This window comes from Tetrao urogallus (assembly GCF_951394365.1).
Source record: "Tetrao urogallus genome assembly, chromosome: 4".
Taxonomy (NCBI): Eukaryota; Metazoa; Chordata; class Aves; order Galliformes; family Phasianidae; genus Tetrao; species Tetrao urogallus.
In genome coordinates, this window is record NC_136817.1 from 65361757 (window position 1) to 65374721 (window position 12965).

Genomic DNA, 12965 nt, shown 5'->3' on the forward strand with positions numbered 1-12965 from the left:
CTGGTATTCTGACAACCAGCAGCCTAGCACAAGGCTTGCAGGAAGTGTCAGCCATGTCCAGCCCATGTACAAGAGACACTACGGAGAGAGTGATGGGCTTTACATTCTCTTTTCCTTTACTGCTGACACAAATAAGCACAATTTTACTGATGAACAGAGCTAGTTAGTGTCAAAATAAAATGTCCAATATGGAACACAGACTCTTGGGAAATAGATTTTGATGCTTTGGGACTCAGAAAAATGATTTCCCGGGAATCATGTGCATAGCACAGCAAGTTCTGTGATTTTTCCTCTTTTTCCTCTTCAGTTCTTGGTTCTAGCACAAAGATTATTTTTAATGCCAAATCATTGTGCTTCTTCCCTCTTTATTTCAGGCCGCAGGCTCACCACATTCTGGACTTGTTGCAACCCATCTGGTTTCACTAATACTTCTAATATAATATTTATAACTAGCTAAGGGCTGATCATATGACCGGTGTAATCAGTAAGTCATGTGCCAACTGTGGTTATTCTACACCTCAAGCCATTTTTCTCCATTTTGGCTCCCAGAGCCTGTTAGGCATGTTTCACTGCTGTTGAGCCTTCGCATCTTCGCAGCCTGGCAATGAAGAAGGCTTTCTTGAGTCTTAGTAATTAAGAGAAAAAGAAACATTATTTCATTTCCACCCTAAAAAGGAAATGAGATGAGAGAATCAACCAAATGTTCTGCTTGCCAGATAATACTTGCCACCATCTTGGCTTTGGTGAAGGAACTTGCGCTTAGGAAAGTTGTTCTGTCTAAACAAAAATCTCTTTTCAACAAGTTCTTCCTTCACTCTGCCAAAAGGCTTACCCAAGAAGAACCAAAACCAGGCCTGACAGTTTTAGCTCACTTAAAGCCAGGTGAGGCAATCCAACTTCATATTCATGGGCATAGGAAATTTCATGGCAGAATCACTGGGTTAGGAAGAGGAAAGATCTCCTATATTAAGGGGGGAGGACCCATCACTTGCAGAGACCTCCTCCTTTTTCTTTGTGCCCTTGTCACTCTACATGTCTAAGGACTGCATGGAGAAGTAGAAATCCCTTCATAGATGCTAAGATATGGCAAGAGGCATTCTTAGTCCCTCCAGAAGGGTTCTCTATGAAGTAACCTCGAGAAACTTGAGTTGAAGCACTCTTGAGTGAAAAAAAACTGGCCGAGTTTTGGAAAGAGTGAATGTCCTTGGTGTAAAACCATTGGAGTTGCACAGAGGCAGGAGAAGAATGAACTCTCCCTTTCCACGGGTGCTTATAGCTGGCCACAGCCTGAGAGCAGATGATTTAATGCTTCAGTCTGGCAAGCAGGGAAGGATGACTTCAGGTCTGAGCTTCCCACTTCACTCTTACCAGCTCCCCCTGGAGAGCCAACACAACAGTGGCCAAGAAAATTGCAAAGTTAAGCAGTGCTGGCTTTTCAGCCCTTCAGCAAGAGCACCAAGGAGGGTCCCCTCATGACACCACTGCATGAGAGCCCAGCAGCAAAACAGGCTGGATGGCAGCCCCAGGAGAACAAATTAAGCATCTCCTTTTTACGCTGAGTATATCAGCAGTGACAACTACTACCTTGTGAGCCAGTTTATTCAGAGCAGCTCTGCACTAATGGGATTAACAAGCTCTTCACTGCTTGGATCGCTTCACTGCGGGAAGATCCAAAATCAACTGATGGAAAAAGGATAATTCCTCCTGTGGAGGGAGCAAGTTGTTTGTGGAACCAAATATTCAAACAGTGCCTCTGAGTGCTGCGAGTCATCCATACGTGGAGATGTACCTAAACTCTGCTGTGTGCTTAGGTTGAACGTTGCAGACTCACAGTGTCATTGCTTGCTTGAGACCCATTCTTGAGGGTGGGAGAGATGACAGGAGAAAGAAGCAGCCATTGTTCAGGCAATTCTCACCTGCCCAACTTCAGTCTGGAGGCTTAGCTCCAGTGAGGAGCACACGCTATTAAAAAAAATTATAGGTCCTAAAATGTCACAGCTCTGCTTCCCCACAGACACTACGTGGCCTTATGCCTTATGCCCTTTCTCTAAAGAGGAAGATATGCTCAAATTTTCTCTTGCCAAACTCATTTTCTCATTCATCTGTCTCTCATGGGGCTTGGCACTGAAGAGGAAGAACTGGCTGAGCATCAGCACCGGCAGATGGCTAGTGTTTGCCGAGACACATCAAGCTCCATCATCAAGCCTGAGAATTGCTGAGTGGGTCTTGTTTCTTGCTCAGGCTGTATCTCAAGCATTTGCCAATGGATGCACAATCAACATAGGCCTCTCCTCACTCAAGGCATCCGGATTTGTGGTCATCTCATCTTGGTAAATATGGTCAGAAACGGGCAGCACATCAGAATTCTGTGTTCCACTGAGAATTAGCTATTTTGCCAGTACCAGGCACCAAATGCAGCTGTGTTCAGCTTACCAGGGAGGTAACAGTCATACAGTCCCAGAAAGGGTTGTGGCTTTCACCTAAGGCAATATCATAGAATCACAGAATCACAGAATGGCTTATGTTGGAAGAGAACTTAAAGATCAACTAGTTCCAAACCCCTGCCATAGACAGGGTTGCCACGCACACGATCTGCACCACAGGGCTGCAGCAGTGGTGAATTCATTCCCCATTCACATAATCTGCTGTGTGGGGTCCACTTTTCAGGAAAGAGGAACACTCAAAGAGATCGCATGAGTGCAAATGGTTTACACTAAAGGCAGTCATGCATTTAATGTATGTTCATAATTTCAACTCCAAGAAGTTTTAGGACCTTGTCAGAAACTGTTATGAGAAATCTCATACATACTGTGTTTTCCTTTTGTCTTTCCCATGGCAAGGAGATAAGCCATTCAAGAGACATGAGTGAAACTTGTCTAGCCAGGACCCTACTAAGGGATTCCAGTGTTCACAAAGAGCTTAACACTTCAAAATGACATTGTTGTGCTCTTCTCCATCTGGAAGAGTGAGTGAAAATGAAGTTTTCTCCTTATCTCTCTCAAAAAAAATCTAGCTTTTAATACAGGTATAATATTCACCCTTTCAAGTTAGGGTGAATGCTAAAATTGAAGTCCCTCAGTTTCTTATAAAACTGCATATCACGTTTAGCTCTGCTAGAAGGGGAGTGGAAAGCACAAGAATAAAAATTTCCACCTGAAAACTGGACTTGGGGCCACATTGCATATCTCAATGGGCTCCTGTTTCAGGGTAGCTAAGGCTTGCTTTCTGACCAACTCAGCCTGGTATCACAAAAAGAAACATCGTCGCTCTTTCTGTTGTGTTAATATCCAGCTTATTTTTCAGCATTGCAATTTCCTGCCTGCTCTTTGAACAGCTATCAAAGGACTAGGCACCAGATCATGGCAGACATTCTTCTCGTAGTGACATCTGCTAAACTAGTCAGCCTGTTCCTATACAGCCCACTCAGCGCATCCGAAAATATTTTATAAGCCACCAGTGGAACAGAGAATGGTAATGTTGGACCCTGACCTTTATTCAAGCCACCTTGATGTTGACTACAGATGGGAAATCACACTTCTGCAGCCAGAATTTCTGGGTCCATTCAGCTTAGGGTTTCTGTGTTACCTCCAAACCCAATAAATTTCACTTAATGCCATCTGGCACTTCATATCCTTGACTTCTTTTCAGCTGACAGCATTGGCAAATCTATATACGAGTCTCAATCCAAAAGCCTCTGAAAATCAATGGAAAGATGGTTTTGGATCATGGCTAACAATACAAGACTTTATTTAGAAACATGCTGTCTACCACTTTGTTGGAAGATGCTTCTCTTCTTAACAAACACTCAACCAGCAGTGAGCACTTCCCAAGAAAACACCTGTACACCTAGGAAAAGGTTAGTCCAATTGCATTTAGACAAGTTATATGAAATAAACACTATTAATAAATTAATTGCTCAAACTCTTACATACAAGAGCACTATGGCTGGTTTTGCTTTAGGCAATACCACTGACACAATGGCTATAACGTGTTCCACAAACATAGTCAAATACTGCAAGGGCCTACTCACTCAGTATTGATGGGATCTGCAGTCTCTGCATCACTGCATTTCTTATGCTCTGTGGCTATATCCCAAAATGGTTTCTATATGAGTGATGGCTTCAGCCTGAATTACTGTCCTGAAGCTGGAAGAAAGAAAAAGTGCCCAAGCACCAAGGAGTTTTCTTACAGTTTTGATTGGTGGCTCCAACCAGTCATTACACATAGAGACCTTCTCATGCTCCTCATTACCTCTCTGGGTTGTGCTTGTATTCCTGAGTCTTATCTCTGCAACCCTTGAGCCTTTGTTTCTAGTCCTTGTCTGCCTGACCCCATTCTGTCTAGTCCTTTCCTAGATCCTAAATCCCACTCTTCCTAACCTTCAGCGTAATCCCAGACTAAACTTCTTCCTGATTGAGTTTCTGCATAGATTCTGGCCAACATCCTGGTCTTTCATCTCACTCCCACTTTTCTGGACCACTGTATTCTCTGCATTCTCCTCCATTGACCACAGTCATCTTCATCCACTTATTCTGAGCCCTGCCTGAGCTTGGTCACTCTGCTGAGACCCCTTAATAACCAGGTGCCTGTTTAAAGGCCATGGCTTTCTAGCAATGTCATTGACTGTTAAATAAACAGCACGCCTGAGCCATGTGCCACACTAAACAGCTATGGAAAATATAATTTTTTTTAGTCCCTGCAGATTGTTAAATGCAATTATTTACCTACAAACATTGTTTGTTACAGTGTTTGTAATCAATTACATGTTGTTGACAAACATTTTGAGCAGTACCACTTTAACTGAGCAGACTGAGATGAGCAGTCTGATAGCTCAGCCAACCAGAGGAAAAGAAGGTTAGATAAATTTACACTCCAAACTGTTCAAGAACAGCAGTGAAGACGTTGGTTGTACGTGTAATAGTAAATAAAACAGATAAAAGCCATTTTCCAGCTGTAAGACCATTTGCCACAGCATAACAAGGGTTCAGATGGACAAAAGTTCCTTGCCCTCAACCCTAGAAAAGCATAACAAAATAGAAGAAAGAAAGGGGAGAAAACATATTGACCATGTGAATTTTCCATTGGGAATCCTGGGCATCATCTGAGCAAAGTCACTTGGCCCAAAACAAACCATCCCATAGAATGTACTTGTGATTTAACATTATGGACAACAGTTTGGTCCTTTGGTGTGGATACCAGAGGATACCCCTGTTTTGACAGTCTCTCTTCTCAGAAAGCTTCTAAGTTATTACCAAGAAAGATTACCAAGACCTTAATGATGCACTGCTACAGTCCTGCTACAAGTATCTTCAGTAGGATAAATGCGACAGGAGCTAGTTCAACAATGCCAAAAAATCAATTCATCTATCAGCTAGCTGAGAGACCATCACTTCAGTGATTAGCCAAGGGAGAAAGTGTTAAATCACAATCATGGCAACTGATTATCAACCTTTTCCCATTCTACCCACAGCACCCCAGATGGATGAACATGCCCAGTTCTCAACACTGAAGGATCCACGTCCAAGGCAGCAAGATATCCAAACTCAACCCTGAAAGCAAACACTCACATTAAGTAAGCTTTGCATTTGACAGTGTATCAACACACTAGAATCCTGATCAGTGTACAAGTCAGAAATTCACAGACCAAACTGTTAGAAAGATGATAATGTCCACAGAGCATTCATTTATGTGCTGTGAAATATGTTAGGAGGCCAAGGTGGAGAAATCATATTGCAGAAAGCAATATGATGACTTCTTGGAAGTTGTTATATTTTATATCATATTAAATCTAAGAAAACATTTACTGACCAGTACAAAACTAAGTTCTGCAGTAAACTGATGTATGTATTACCATCTTTCATATGTTGAGATTATTCTCTATTTGTAGGATGCTGACAGGCAGTAACAAAAACAGTGAAGAGCTGTACACAAAAGAAATTGAAAGCAAAAGTTAGAGTTAAAGAAACTTGTTTGTCAGAGGGCTGGCTGGACTAATAGATGATCTGTATGTGATAGCTGAGAAGTAAAGGAACATTATCTCATGATAGCAAAGTCCAATTAATACTTAGGATGCATCCCACACTGCAAGCTTTCCTCCTTAGTGGAAGCATGTCTGAAGAGATATCTCAAATTGAAGTGTCAATAGAGAAGATTTTCAAACAAACTGATAAAGTGAGTGAGACAAATCTGCAGGACCAGATGGTATTCACCCAAGAGCTCCATGGAAATCCAAATAGGAAATTGCTGAACTGTTATCCACAGTGCAGAGCCAACCTGCTGTTTAAATCAGCCCATGTCAAAAGAATAGAAGCAGTAAACATGATGCAAAATGAAACAGCAGTTTTCAGAGATGGCTTATTGAAGAAATAGATAGGGGTAATTCGCTATAAGATAAACTCAGACTTGTCCTAAAAAAGAACAGTAGACACATCAGGGAGCAAGGTTTAATGGGTAAGAGTAAAGCACTACACCTGTAAGTGGAAGTCATGTTTCACTCATCAAATTTATTAAGAGTGTCACCGAGTTTTGGGGAATAGTGATCTGAGTAATGTGGTCTAAATAAATTTCCAAATATTGGAACAGATCAAGCCATTGCTGAACAAGGAAGAAAGTCCCCTTGTGACTCAACAACTGGTTAAAAATATATCTAAGATATTCCAAATTAAAACTGTGAACAAATAAATTCAGAAGGACTTACAATGCCACAGTAAAATGGGACAGAAAATTCAGAATAAGTAACGAGGAAAAACAATCTTAAGGATCCATCCACATATAATGAGTACTGAGTAAGTTACTACTGCTGGGAATAAGTTCCTGCAGTTACCGTGGATTATTCTGTAAAAGTGAGAATTTACTGCTCTTTGGGGATCCGAAAGGCAAAGAGAACTTTAAAACGAGCAGGAAAAGCATTTAGAACAACAAAGAAAACTTTTGAACATAGCTGCAGTGCATCCTTCTCATACAGGATACAGAAGAGTGAGAAAAGTTACAGGAACGGCAAGAAGGCACAAGGGAGAGTTTCCAGAAAGGGTCAAAAAAGGCCAAAATAGGCTATTCATCTTGGGAAAAAAGAAGATAGACATGATCTGAAAGATGTCTATGAAGTTTTGAGTTACATGGAGAAGATGGGGAGCAAACAATTACGCCTCATTGATCAAAATATCAAGATTGGGCAAACAAACAGAAACTTTTATTCTCACAAACAAGTTATGTCACTCATTGTCAAGGATAGAAAAAAAATGCAATGGAGCTAACATACTAACAGTGGGGAGCTCCAGCAGGGCTACTAAAGACCACAGGCCAAACTGAGCCTTTAGTTCTGGAGTTCTCTCAGCTGCTGACTGCCAGAAGCTGGGATGGTATACAAAGGTAGGACCACTCCACAGACAGCTTGCTTCTTATTTTTTGTATTTTTTATTTCCTTTCCCACAGTCTTTCTATTTTATTACACCAACCCCACATGACTCTGGACTCCTTTACCCTATTCACTAATACGCCTCTAAAGTTACATATCCCAGTGTGGACTCCAAACTTAACCAGAAACAGGCTACTACATGAAATTTTATGGAAAAATACCACTATTAATATACTCTAATAATAAATTCAGTCCCTGTGATGAATGGTCAGTAGCAGAAAATAATGAACTTTACCAGGTGATAAGACCTCTTTCATAAAGATGAGACTCTCCAGGAATCCTCTACTGCCTCAAAACTTAGGTTTCTGCATGATTATGGTGACTGCCCACTGGAGATGTGGGCACTTAGCTCATATAAATGAAGTTTTCAGTGGTAGTATTCTTCCCATTTCACCAGTAGATGTGCCTCTAATGGCACTCTCTTTACTGTAACCACTAAGAGTCATTGAGGATTCTTGAGACTTTGCAAACCACACTCAACAGCCACCATCAAAAAAAATCTGACAGAGGAGTGCTTGCTTTGCCCTCACCCACAAAAGTAAACTTCCATTCAAAATATATAGGTTTGAACTTAAAGAGACTGCACACTACCCACGTTCCATTTAATGTTCACTATTTTCTTTCTAGAGCCAAGAACTATTCAGTGAAAGACTAGCTTCCTCACACCTCATACTTTTTTTTTTTCCCCTACCTCAATATATCCACATAGAATAACTTTAACATGCTTTTTTCACCAGAGTATCTGTCAATAGAATACACCATCACTGAAGACAGTTTTAGCCGAAGTCATCTCAGCCTCTTGTCCACCTGCATTCCAGAGCTGGCCAAAAGCTGTAAAGCCAACCAAGCAGGGCTGGGACAGAGCAGTGTTTGAGGCTGCTGACGGGCACAGCTGGAAAGGGTGCCATTCGTGTTCATTGTTTGATTTTAGGGTGGTCCTGTGTGGAGCCAGGAGTTGGCCTTGGTGATCCTTATGGGTCTCTTCCAACTGGGGATATTCTATGATTCTATGACTCTTGCTCTCCTTGATCAAAAAGAAGAAATGCTGGAGAAACGTTGAGATACAGGACCTGAAACTCCAAAACTCCAAAAGAAAATCAGCAAATAGCAAAGATTTCTCAACACACATGAGGAAACCAAGGCAGGGGAAAGCATAAGGCTGCTTGCATAAGCTTGCATCTTGTCCACACATACTGAGTTTGAAAATCCTACAAAACATCGCTCATTTCATCTCTCATGGCCTTGACAAGCTTGAGGAGGAAGAATTTGAGCTCATACAATACTGGCTGTCTTGTAGGGCACTAGGAGCACAGGAAGGAGGTAGACTTGGGCAAGGGAGGACACTGTGCTGCCCATCAGAACCCACAGACACCTGGAGCACCTGGGGGAATTGTCAGCAGAGTTGGAACTGCACTTCATGTCCGTCTCCAGACATAATCGCTCTCCTGGCCTCATGAACAACCTCCCAGCCTCAGACAGGTACTAAAGAAACAAATGGGAGGATTTCTACTGGTTTTAGTGATGGATGAGGTCAGATCGGGCTGAAGTCAGGCCAGCTGCCAATGCAACTCTGCATAAATCAGTGAATTGGCTCACAGATGGAGAAGGAGTTGAAGTTTTTTCTACTCCTCCTACAGCTATTCAACCTCCCATACATCTTGCACCCCTGCAGTGCAGGAACCCCTATATGCTCTTGCTGAAGCCAGTGGAAGAGTCGTCCTTGGCCTGGATGCCTCCAAGTCAATCTCTAAGCTGCTGCAGTTTGGCTAAGCCAGCAGGTCAGCGGAGATCTTTCATCTTGCCTTAACAGGAGGGAGGCATTGAGGCATCGGTCCCGAGTAATGCAGTACTTCCACTGGGGCTGGGCTGAGAATTACAAGCTGAGGTTTTTAATCTTAAACACAATTATTTTTTTTTATAAAATTGAGCTTCTCTGTCTATAGTGGAGTGTATCCAAACTAATCTGCATGACTGCCAGGCACCCAGCAGCTCCCACCAAGATGTACATCACTGTTTCAGAAAGTCAGATAACCAACCACAACTCAAAGATATTAGGGCCACAGGGATCTTGTCTGAGCTTTCCACATAGAAAAAATAATACAGTAACTCCTGTATCAGTTTCAAAACTTAACCTATAGCTCATATTCTTAAAAGCTCTGCAGTTTTTACTTATACAATCACTACACTTCAAGCAGTGTAGACACAGTTATTCCTTTAGGTAATATGTTGTGAGGATCGTTATGTTCTGCATAACTACATGGCTCTTGTCACAAGGCTCATCTCTTCTGCCTCTGCATCTCATTGTACTTCTTTCTGATGAGAGGAGAGGAGAGGAGAGGAGAGGAGAGGAGAGGAGAGGAGAGGAGAGGAGAGGAGAGGAGAGGAGAGGAGAGGAGAGGAGAGGAGAGGAGAGGAGAGGAGAGGAGAGGAGAGGAGAGGAGAGGAGAGGAGAGGAGAGGAGAGGAGAGGAGAGGAGAGGAGAGGAGAGGAGAGGAGAGGAGAGGAGAGGAGAGGAGAGGAGAGGAGATGTCATTGTTAATCTAAGAGAATAAAGCAAAGCTGCTGACTGTCATAAGCACTTTTCCCTCTGAGTGCATATTTGACAGCACTGTGTGACAAAGAAGCATTTAGAAAGAAACACAATGTTAAGTCAAGGACAGATAAGACTCCAGTGTTGGGTGTGAATAATTCTTGTTACCTCATTTCACTATTTTTTCTCAGAAGAATCCAAGAAGACTCTTCTCTAATCCTGCCCATGCACATTTGCCAAGTCTCCAAACAGCTTTAAAAAACCTCACTGATGAGAGACCACCAACTTTACGATTTCTTGCAGCTCCCACTGTACATTTTATGGGTATTCAGCAATGCTTTCCTAATGCTGCAGAAATTTCTCTTCTCTTTACTAGCACTAGACGTGTTTCATCAGCCGTCTCTCACTTTCTCCTCTCCTGCCTATATTCTCAAATTGCTGATTTTTAAGACGTATTTTTCACAGAACTATAAAAATAGTGGATTTCTTTTTCCTTTTCATTTTTTTTTCAGATCAGGGACAGGACAAAAGTTGAGCCTGCCAACTTTGTTAATTTTTATTTCTTTTCTGTTGTTGTTGTTGTTTAAATACTTCATAATAAAAGAATGTGCTCCCAATGGAATTTTTACTGCAAAGAAGAAAAGTTCTCCCATTCTCCTATCCTACATCTTACACGCTTCAAAACACACAGCAAAATTCTATACCTATAAGAAGGAGGGCTGCTCAGGTGCTGTCAAACCATTCATGATAAAGTCATGGTACATGGCACATATTTAAAAGTTAATGGAAGAAGGATTAAGGCTGCATCTCCATAACGCCTGGATGACTCAACTTCACATTGACAGAATCAGTGTGTCAATTGCAACCAGACTTTCTGTTTTTCTTCTATAGTAATTTAAAATAATTCCCCTCGTCTGAGGAGAATGCTGGAAAATGTACATGGGAGCACACATCCCTTCTTAACAAGTGCAGACCCTAGCTTTTCACAGCACTTGGAAATGACTTTCTGGTTTTCAGAAAGTACAAAGCCATCACCAGCTGCATCACCCTTCAGAAAAGTTCAGGATGCTTTCCTGAGGATGAAATCCCATTTGCTGTCCTCTGTTTTGGAGCCATTTTGCCATTGCTTGTCTGCCCCCTGCCTTGGGAGATGAAGACAAGCCAAGATCACAAACAACATCTACTGTTCAATCTTGTCACTTAACCGTTAGACTGTTTCGGCCTCCTTTTCCTATTTATTTATTACTTTTAAAAAAGATATTATTTGAAGAAACATTCTTGAGTTTCACAGCTATGTCTTCCAACTCCACCAGTTCCAGCAGATAGGTTTAGGAGAACAGATAGGTTTCGGAAATGGCACTGCAGCATCAAGGCAAGCTCTGCCCTTTACTGGATCCGCAGTGCAGTCAGAATCACAGAATCAGAAAGTTGGAAAAGACCACTAAGATCACCGAGTCCAACCACCAACCCAACCCCACCATGCCCACTACCCCCTGTCCCTCAGTGCCACATTTCCACATTTCTTGAACCCCTCCAGGGACATCACTGACTCCACCACCCCCCTGGGCAGCCTATGCCAATGCCTGACCACTCTTTCTAAGAAGATTTTTTTCCTCACATCCATCCTGAACCTCACCTGCCATAACTTAAGGTTGTTACCTCTTGTCCTTATCCATGACTTTGCGTAACTCAGTGCCAGATGATGGTGGAGTGAGAGGTTAACACTTCTTCAGCAATAGTCCGCTCAGGATTTTACCCACACTCTCAGGCCCTCACAATGGACTAGCAAAGGGATTATGTTCTTATTTATTTACTCATGAAGGTAGAGGTAACAAAACTGCATGGCATGCCTCTTGGTTAGTGCTTGTAATGAAGCTAATTACTTGATGGTTCTTGAAATTGAAGAACAACCCCTTTCCTATCCTACAAGAATGTGGCCACAGCTAAACCACGTCACAAAACATCTGCTGTATTAAACAGGGCTGGGTTGGGTCAACTTTGCTCACCCAAGAAAGGGCAATAGGGGCATCCTCATTGCTTGCACCAGCTTAGCTCTGCTATCAGTGAAAGCTCACCTTGTGTGTACCAGTGCTCTCCAAGACCTGAATCTGGGAATACATGCCCTATAGGACACCACAGGGCTGTTAAAATGATGCAGCTCTGAGCAAAGACAAGGCTGATATTGAGTGGCCAGAAGACAGGAAAAAAGTTTCTTTGCTCCTCATAACCACAGCCCCACTCCCCTGCACTTCTCTCCAATGGGCAGGCAATTCCCTCCATCTGTTTTTCACCTCATGTCATCATTTTGGCACACGGGTACCGTGCAGCAGAATGAGCTGTTACCCCCATATGGCACACAGCAGCTGGCACAGAGCTGGGATTTATTGACATTTTGTCCCCAAAACACAAAGCCATGCTCCTCCAAGCCAGGATACCACACATCACTGTAGTGATTTCTGTGAGCAACATGGGCAACGTGAGCTCAGGCATTGCTGCTCATCTCCATCACATGGGGCTGGTGTGCCAAAGGGATCCAGCATCCTGCTTGTTTCAGTTAAAGAGCAACTTTCGGCTAAATAAGTCTGCAGAAGAGGCAGTGGAGACCCTTTTAAAGCTCTCTCCCCTTGGTTTAGCTTTGAATAAGCTTTGATTTCAATCACCTCTAAGGCAAAGAGCAGCAGGGCAGTCAGACGGTAACAGCAGCCCACTGGCACTTTGCATTGGTTGCAATGCACCGGCTTGGTGTGCATGCAGCATCTGTGCTGCAGAGATGGCAGCTGGCACCACTCTGTCCTCTGCAAATGGGGACAAAGCACCAGCACCTATGAGCAATGGAGCCCTGACTGGGGCCCCCTCTAGCCCTGTTGTGATACCCGTAACCACAAGGATACTAAAACGAGAGGAGGGGAAGGTCTGACACCGGGTATGTGACCAGGGTCACTCAGGTTTAGGTTTCTTCTTGGAAGCACTCCGTATCACAGCCACACCAAAAGAGCAGCTCTATAGCCAACACCCAGAAAA